The sequence below is a fragment of the Hordeum vulgare genome, chromosome 6H (genome assembly GCF_904849725.1).
Source record: "Hordeum vulgare subsp. vulgare chromosome 6H, MorexV3_pseudomolecules_assembly, whole genome shotgun sequence".
Classification (NCBI taxonomy): Eukaryota; Viridiplantae; Streptophyta; class Magnoliopsida; order Poales; family Poaceae; genus Hordeum; species Hordeum vulgare.
This window is the reverse complement of record NC_058523.1, coordinates 64933620-64942676: the sequence shown is the minus strand read 5'-3', so window position 1 is coordinate 64942676 and position 9057 is coordinate 64933620. Positions and strand designations below refer to the sequence as shown.

General features: G+C 43.8%; 1 pseudogene; it reads left to right on the top strand.

Annotated features, from left to right (window-relative positions):
- Positions 1 to 787: 787 nt before the first annotated feature.
- LOC123405096 lies at positions 788 to 8585 on the top strand (annotated as a pseudogene).
- The last annotated feature ends 472 nt before the right edge of the window (positions 8586 to 9057 follow it).

Sequence of the window (9057 nt, the reverse complement as noted above, 5' to 3'; positions counted from 1 at the left end):
TTTCTTCGACCTCCGCCTCCCCCACACAGGGGGACCCTACAACACCGCCCAAATCATTCGAGTCTGCCAGTGAGGTACGGGTTTCGATAGCTGTTTCCATTGTTCGCTCGCCTATGCATTTCTTGGGTTTCTTGTTGTTTCTTGTCAACTCCCAAGATTTTTTGATTATCACCGTGGGCCAAGATCTCTATGTGTGGCGCGTGTGATCGCTATCCCAGGTCCCCTAGTTCCCCTAGGTTCTGCAATCTCTTTGATTTCCGCATGCAAAATTGCCGATTCCACCTCCTCACTTCTTGATTGACTGTTAAATTTCACTTCTTCTGCGGTACAACCCTCAAAAACAAGGACGGCTGAGATTAAACTATACCCCTTCGTAACAAAGGGCAGGATTGTCTTTTCCCCCGTCCCGACGTACACGCGTCAGTCCGACGGGCGCCAGCTCATGAAACGGCGACGTACAGGAGCCCCGTATACGCGTCGTACCCGCGTCCCACCCCGCTGCGACGTGGCGTCGTCACGTCGGTCTGACCGCGGTCAATCCGTCGGTTCCTGAGACCGTGGCATTAATTCCGCGCTGCGTCGTTAGTTTGCGTCGGTTCCCGACGCCGCCGCCATTAATCCCGCGCTGCGTCGCCAGTCCGCGTCGTTTCCCGAAGCCGCCGCCATTAACCACCGCGTCGCCAGCTCGCCGCGTCGGTTCCCGAAAGACGACATTAATCATCGCGTGAGCGTCGTCCGATGCTGCCGTTAGCCCGTTGGTTCGCCGGCTCCCGAGGCGACGCCATTAATGGCGGCCCCGTCGTCAGAGCCCAGTCGCGTCGGTTCCCGAGGCCGTCGCCGCTGGCCCGTTGGTTTGACGGCTCCCGAGGCGACGCGCATTCACTCCGGGGGAGTTACGCTGGCCAGCTGCCCCGTCGCCTCCCCTCCCGTCGCGGCGCTATATATACCCGTTGTCCCGCGGCTCGTTGGCACACCCGTCGCTCCCCTGCTCTCCTTCTCTCCCCCACTCTCCGTCGTCTCGCCGCAGGTCTCCGTCGTCCCGAAGATCTCTTCCTCCCTCCCCCGTTCTCCGACGTCCCGGCGATGGACCATGCCGGCGGCAGCAGCTCCGGCAGCGGCAGCGCGCCGTAGAGCAACTGGCCCCAGAGCCTCGACAAGCCGCTAACGCAGGAGCTGTACAACTTCGGCCTCCTCGTCCCGCCAGGGTGCCGCCTTGCAAAGCCGTGGAGGATTTGCAAGGACGGGTACCCGACGCTGGACAACCCCGCGACGCCGGAGCAGCTCCGGGTCCACCCCGGGGGTCGCTACAACACCCGCGGCCGGCACGACTACTGGGACGGGAAAACTACAACGACGTCATCAGGCGTTACCGGCAGGCGGCGGCGGCAGGCCGCGGCGGGCGTCCCGGCGGCGAGGGCGCCCCGCTACGCCGTCGGGCAGCAATCCCCCACCCACCTCCGGCGGGCCCGGTGGTGGCCCTGGCTGTCCCGACGAAGTACGAGGTGCCGCCGGAACAGTTCGTCCTCAGCGAGGACGGCGACCCCGACGACTCGCCGGGGCTACTCGTCGTCATGCGGGCGTCGCATGCGACGGCGGCAACGGCGGCAAACCTGCCACCCGTCGGCGATGACGACGACGTCGACTGAGACGCCCTCGCCAACAGCACCGACGACGACGACGAAAACGGCGGGGACGGCGACGACGCGGTGGACGGGCCCGCTGTCGTCTACCTCGACTCCGATTAGATTAGGATTTTTAGAATTTAGTAATGTTTAATTAAATTTTATGTTTAGTTTTTTAATTATGTTCGAATGTAATCGGGAACTATGAAATTTTATCTAAGTTTATTACGAATCTAAATTCATTGTTTACATTGTTATTATTATTATTATTTATTAGAAATATTTAAATTGTTTACATTAGTTAACTAAATATTTAAATTTTATCTAATATATAAAATTTACAAAAATGAAAAGAAAACAAAAATAAATAACTTATAATATTTCTTAAACGATATAAACATTCACGAAATTATATTAAGACGTAAATTTTTTCTTAAACGATATAAACATTCATGAACTTATATTAAATATTTTTTCTTAAATTATATATAAATAACTTATAATTTTTCTCAAACAATAAAAAAAGGTAAAATATTTGCCCAACTTTTGCCAGCACGTGAGAATGCACATGCAAAGATGCCACGTAAAATTTCGACGAAATCGGAGACCAAACGCACGTTGCGTCACGTCCGGCTTGTGTTTTTGCCGGTTTTTGAATTAAAATTAATACAAAAAGCACGGACTGTCAGAAAATTCTCAAATTTGACGTGCCGCCTTGTGAAGTTCATCGTGAAGCGTGGAAAAAAATGAAAAAATTTCATGAAGGGTAGTTGCAAGATGACGTTGTAGCACCCCTTCCGTCCATATCGACACCCATGGGTTGCACATGAAGTACATGCATGCATTCATGAAATTCACCCAACTTTTACCGGTACCTGAGAATGCACATGCAATGATGCCACGCAAAATTTCAACGAAATCGGAGACCAAACGCACGTTGCGTCACGTCCGGCATCTGGTTTTTGCCGGTTTTTAAATTAAAATTCATAAAAAAACACGGATTGTAAGAAAATTCTCAAATTTGACGTGCCGCCTTGTCAAGTTCATCGTGAAGCGTGGAAAAAAAATGAAAAATTTTCATGAAGGTTAGTTGCAAGATGGCGTTATAGCACCCCTTCCGTCCATACCGACACCCATGGGTTGGACATGAAGTACATGCATGCATTCATGAAATTCACCCAACTTTTGCCGGCACCTGAGAATGCACATGCAATGATGCCACGCAAAATTTTGACGAAATCGGAGACCAAACGCACGTTGCGTCACGTCCGGCATCTGTTTTTGCCGGTTTTTGAATTAAAATTCATAAAAAAAGCACGGATTGTCAGAAAATTCTCAAATTTGATGTGCCGCCTTGTGAAGTTTATCGTGAAGCGTGGAAAAAATGAAAAAAATTCATGAAGGGTAGTTGCAAGATGTCGTTGTAGCACCCCTTCCGTCCATACCGATACCCATGGGTTGCACATGAAGTACATGCATGCATTCATGAAATTCACCCAACTTTTGCTGGCACCTGAGAATGCACATGCAATGATGCCACGCAAAATTTCGACAAAATCGGAGACCAAACGCACGTTGCGTCACGTCCGGCATCTGTTTTTCCGGTTTTTGAATGGAAATTCATAAAAAAGCACGGATTGTCAGAAAATTCTCAAATTTGACGTACCGACTTGTGAAGTTCATCGTGAAGCGTGAAAAAAAATGAAAAAATTTCATGAAGGGTAGTTGCAAGATGGCGTTGTAGCACCCCTTTCGTCCATACCGACACCAATGGGTTGCACATGAAGTACATGCATACATTCATGAAATTCACCCAACTTTTGCGAGCACCTCAGAATGCACATGCAATGATGCCATGTAAAATTTCGACCAAACCGGAGACCAAACACACGTTGCGTCACGTACGACATCTGTTTTTGCCGGTTTTCGAATGGAAATTCATAAAAAAAAATCACGGATTGTCAGAAAATTCTCAAATTTGATGTGCCGCCTTGTTAAGTTCATCGTGAAGCATGAAAAAAATTGAAAAAGTTTCATGAAGGTAGTTGCAAGATGGCATTGTAGCATCCCTTCCGTCCATACCGACACCCATGGGTTGCACATGAAGTACATGCATGCATTCATGAAATTCACCCAACTTTTGCCAGCACCTGAGAATGCATATGCAATGATGCCACGCAAAATTTCGACGAAATCGGAGACCAAACGCACGTTGCGTCACGTCCGACATCTGTTTTTGCCGGTTTTTGAATGGAAATTCATAAAAAAGCATGGATTGTCAGAAATTTCTCAAATTTGACGTGACGCCTTGTAAAGTTCATCGTGAAGCGTGGAAAAAAAGAAATTTTTTCATGAAGGGTAGTTGCAAGATGGCGTTGTAGCACCCCTTCCGTCCATACCGACACCCATGGGTTGTAGATGAAGTACATGCATGCATTCAAGAAATTCATCCAACTTTTGTCGGCACCTGAGAATGCTCATGCAATGATGCCACGCAAAATTTCGACGAAATCGGAGACCAAACGCACGTTGCGTCACGTCCGGCATCTGTTTTTGCCGGTTATTGAATGGAAATTCATAAAAAAAGCACAGATTGTCAGAAAATTCTCAAATTTGACGTGCCGCCTTGTGAAGTTCATCGTGAAGCGTGAAAAAAATGAAAAAATTTCATGAAAGGTAGTTGCAAGATGGCATTGTAGCATCCCTTCCGTCCATACCGACACCCATGGGTTGCACATGAAGTACATGCATGCATTCATGAAATTCACCCAACTTTTGCCGGTACCTGAGAATGCACATGCAATGATGCCACGCAAAATTTCGACGAAATCGCAGACCAAACGCACGTTGCGTCACGCCCGGCATCTGTTTTTGCCGGTTTTTGAATGGAAATTCATAAAAAAGCACGGATTGTTAGAAAATTCTCAAATTTGACTTGATGCCTTGTGAAGTTCATCGTGAAGCATGGAAAAAAAGAAAAAAAATTCACGAAGGGTAGTTGCAAGATGGCGTTGTAGCACCCCTTCCGTCCATACCGACACCCATGGGTTGCACATAAAGTACATGCATGCATTCATGAAATTCACCCAACTTTTGTGGGCACCTGAGAATGCACATGCAATGATGCCACGCAAAATTTCGACGAAATCGGTGACCAAACGCACGTTGTGTCACGTCCGGCATCTGTTTTTGCCGGTTTTTGAATGGAAATTCATAAAAAAAGAGCACGGATTGTGAGAAAATTCTAAAATTTGACGTGCCGCCTTGTGAAGGTCATCGTGAAGCGTGAAAAAAATGAAATTTTTTCATGAAAGGGACTTGCAAATTCATATGGAAAGATTTCATGTAGGAGACTTGTAAATATTCATATGGAAAAAAATAAAAAAAAAAATACACCCGACGTCGTGATATTGTTTTCCCACGACGGCGGGGATTAGCGACGTCGCATACCCTAGCCACAGCGACGTGATCTCGCCGCCACGCCCCCGACGCCTCGCTCTGCACCCGTCGTGATCTCGCCACCCCCTCTCCCCCGACGCCTAGCCGTACGCCGACGTGATCTCGCCGCCATCCATCCCTCCCGACGCCGCGCCATCACAACTCCGTCACCCGTGGCCGTCGCCGTTCGTTCGCGCGTTGCCGTCCATCACCGTCACCATCCGTCCGTCGTCGGTCGTCACCGTCCGTCCGCCGTCGTCCTTCACCGTCCGTCGCCGTCGGCATTGGTCGTACGTCAATGCGTCGCCGCGGCCTTCACCGTTCGTCCGTCCGTTCTTCCTTCATCGACATTATAATTGGGTAAGTATGTTTATAATATTCATCATGTTATTATTGAAATATCAAAGAAATTGCATCGTGCGTGACAAATTGTTTAAATTATGAAGGATGGAAATCGACGGTGTGATTCCATGTTCTGTTGAGAAGTGGGTTAGTCTTGTTGATAAACTTTCAGCAAGTCAAAAATTTATGTTTTATGAAACGAATTTGCAAGGCATGTTACAAATGCCGCCGTTAAGATGCGTGAATTTTTACTTCACTTTTTGATCCAAGGCTACAATCACCATAACAAAAAATTCATGGTTCAAGAGTCAGTTGGTAGTAAAGGCCTTATTTCAATAGGGCATGATGATGTGTTATCTATTTTTGGATTGAAAAATCAAGGAGTTGATGTAGTTGGTTTTATTAGAGCAGAAGGACAAAAAAGTATGAAAAGAATACCAACTAATTTTGTGGACACAAAAAAAAGTAAGATCATGATTGATGATCTTATCAATAAAATTGTGAAGAATGATAACACGGATGATGACTTTGTCCGGATGACATTTCTAGTTTTGTTGGGAACAGTAATCGCACTAGTCTCTCATGAATATATTCCGAAGGAATATTATGCCTTAGTTAAGGACAAAAGGATGATAAGTAAGTTCAACTGGAATGATTTTACTTTGAAATTCTTTCTTTCGGAGATTGGAAAGGTTCTAGAGGATGGTCGTGTGAGGGAATGGCCACATGGAAACCTTGCCCTTTTGCAGGTATGTATTATTCGATTTATTACTCACGTATTGTTAATGAGTACAACCGCAGTATGATATATATTATTTAAATTATTTGGTGTATTGTAGTATGCCTATTGGGAGAAAGTACAACCAATTATAGGTCCAAAATATGATCCGTTGTCACTTATGAGCCCCTTGATGAGGAACTGGACGGAACCTGTTGCGGAGAAAAGAGACAAATACGATTATGATTATGGTCGTGGTGTTGGAATGGTAATCCATATTCTCTAAATTTACTTTTTTAATGTTACATTTCCATGGTTTGACTTATTGTATAAATTAGATGTATAATTATCGATCTCTAATTATTGTTTTTGTAGATTGATGACAATATTACATATGAGTATAGGGTGAAAAAAATTGCTCAAGAACAAGCTGAAAAAAATAAAAAATCTACTGTTAGTGGAAAGAAGAAAGAGAGCAACACATCAGAGGCTTCCGCGAGTAATGTTATGGACCGCATTTGGCATGAGCTAAAGGAAATACGCAAGGAAATGCGTCGCTTGCCAGAGTTATGCGCACGGGTAACGACGCAACACTATTTTACTATCGTGCATAATGTATTTCATTGACTTAAATAACTCTTGTTAATAAATATATTTTTTAGAGGATGATTGAGAAAATGAACAAAACCGGTGTGTTCTATAGAACCGGTAACATAGAGGAAGAAGAAGCGAATCTATATGGTGACATTCATGAATCTACAAATGATGGTGCATTTGGTCATAAGGAGTTTGTTTATCAGTCTGATAAGGACAACTATCGCACACCTTCTCAAGGTAAAATTAATAAGCAAAAGGACGATGACGAAGGTAATGTACCTTATTATTACACTCCAGAATATCTGAACAATTTCAAGGATAATTGGAGTGATCCTATCGAAGTACCTGAGGTATCACATGAGAAGACGGTCACGTCTTTAGATACAAATGAAATTTCATCACATTAATCGGGTCATTACAATGGAGTAGATGAGCAAGTGGAAAAGGGGATTGGCAAACGTAAACGCACTGCATCAAGAGCCATAAAGTCTCTTTTTGTTGTTGTTAAACCCATCAAGCGTGCAAAACGTTCTGCCAAAGCGAGTAAGATTGTTATGAATCAATATTATTTTCGTAGAACAAAGTATATTGTAGAGTTATGCTTACTAATTTTAATTTGTGATTTGCAGAATTGTTTAATAAAGTAGATGGTAAGAAGAGTAGTGCTGACGTCGATGTAATAAAATCGAGTGTTATGTTTGTACGCGCATGTGAGCGCTCAAAGAAATATAAAGCTACACAAATTTTCAATGATGGTGTGACCGACGCTTTGACTGCAGAGAGAGCTTGTCAGATTCTTAACCGCCAATGGATAAACGGCGATGTAAGTTATTTATATTTTTAACATTATATTTGACAACAAAGTACAATTGTTACATTTGTTATATTATTTTCAGGTTATGAATGCGTACTCATCTTTTTTGTTGGAGGAAGCTAAAGACGAACGTTACATAATACCTACTTGGAGGGTGACGTGGCTGCTTGAATATAGAAAGGATAAAAATGTAAACGATAATGAGTATCAAAAAGTGTCAAATTCTAATGAACCCGTAAATAGGTGTATGAACGAGTATTTCAAAGCACCTAAGGTATGTTCTTGTGGCTCTAATGTATACAAATAATGCACTACTATTAAAAATGTTGCATTGATCTAGTTAATATTTTCTTTTTTTTTCTTTATGCAGACTTATATGGCTCTCAACAAGGATAACACTCATTGGGTTACGGTCGTCATGCATAAGGAAAAGGAAGAGTTCCAGGTTCTAGATTCGTTGATAGGAAAAGAACTTGACAGTACAACTAGAAAACTCGTTGAGGACTTGATAGGTTTTAATACATATTTGCATTGCGGAACCATTGTGTGTTTACATTATTTATTGAAAGTTTCTTGTGTTTTATTGCTATTTTTAGAGAAGAGAAATTGGAGCAGATATTGCAGAAGCAAATGCAACCGGATCTGTACAGTATCCGGATGTATCCACATGGCCTATTAAAACCTAACACATGCCTCAACAAGAAGATGGGTGAGTATGTAGTTGAATATAACGTTGATGTATTATATGTGTGTGATGCATAATTATTTATTGTTAATTACATGTATCAGGAACTCATGTGGATTATTTGTTCTTCATTGCTTTAAAAATTGGAATGACGATACATGGGATCGATCTTTTTCACAGGTACAAAACTAATATTAGTACTCTTTACTATGAACATTTATAGTGGACTAAAATAATTTGAGTGTTGCTTTGCAGAGATCAATTGATGGTTCGAGGGAGCTAATGATAGGGCAATTGATTTTTTCTTTGAAGAACACACTTGGGGAAATTAAAGACAAAGTTATTAGGATTGCAAGGAGAAAGAAATAGATGACATCAGAGGAGATTCATGCGTGTTTGAGTTTACTACGGGACTAGATGATTTTATCATATTTTGTGTTTAAACATTTTATACGTAATAGTAATTATATAGTTTTAGTAATATATAAATATTACGCATTGTTGTTGAAAATTATATCAACTGTGCTATGTTCTGGTGCATACAGTCGGCGCGATATTTTCTGCGTTCGCGTGGCGTCGGGACATGCAGTCGGCGCGACGGGTTTAGCCCGAAAAACGACGGGGTCAACGGCCCCGCGTGACGTCGGCGCATGTAGTCCCAGCGACTTCTTTTTTTGCACCAAAAAAACAACGGGCATTCTGCGTTCTCGTCGCGTCGGGGGATGAAGTCGGCACGACGTTTTTTGCCTAGAAAACGACGGGGTAGGCAGCCCCGCGTTGACGTCGGCGCATGCAGTCGATGCGGCGGGGTTAACTGCTCCCGCGTGACATCGACGCATGC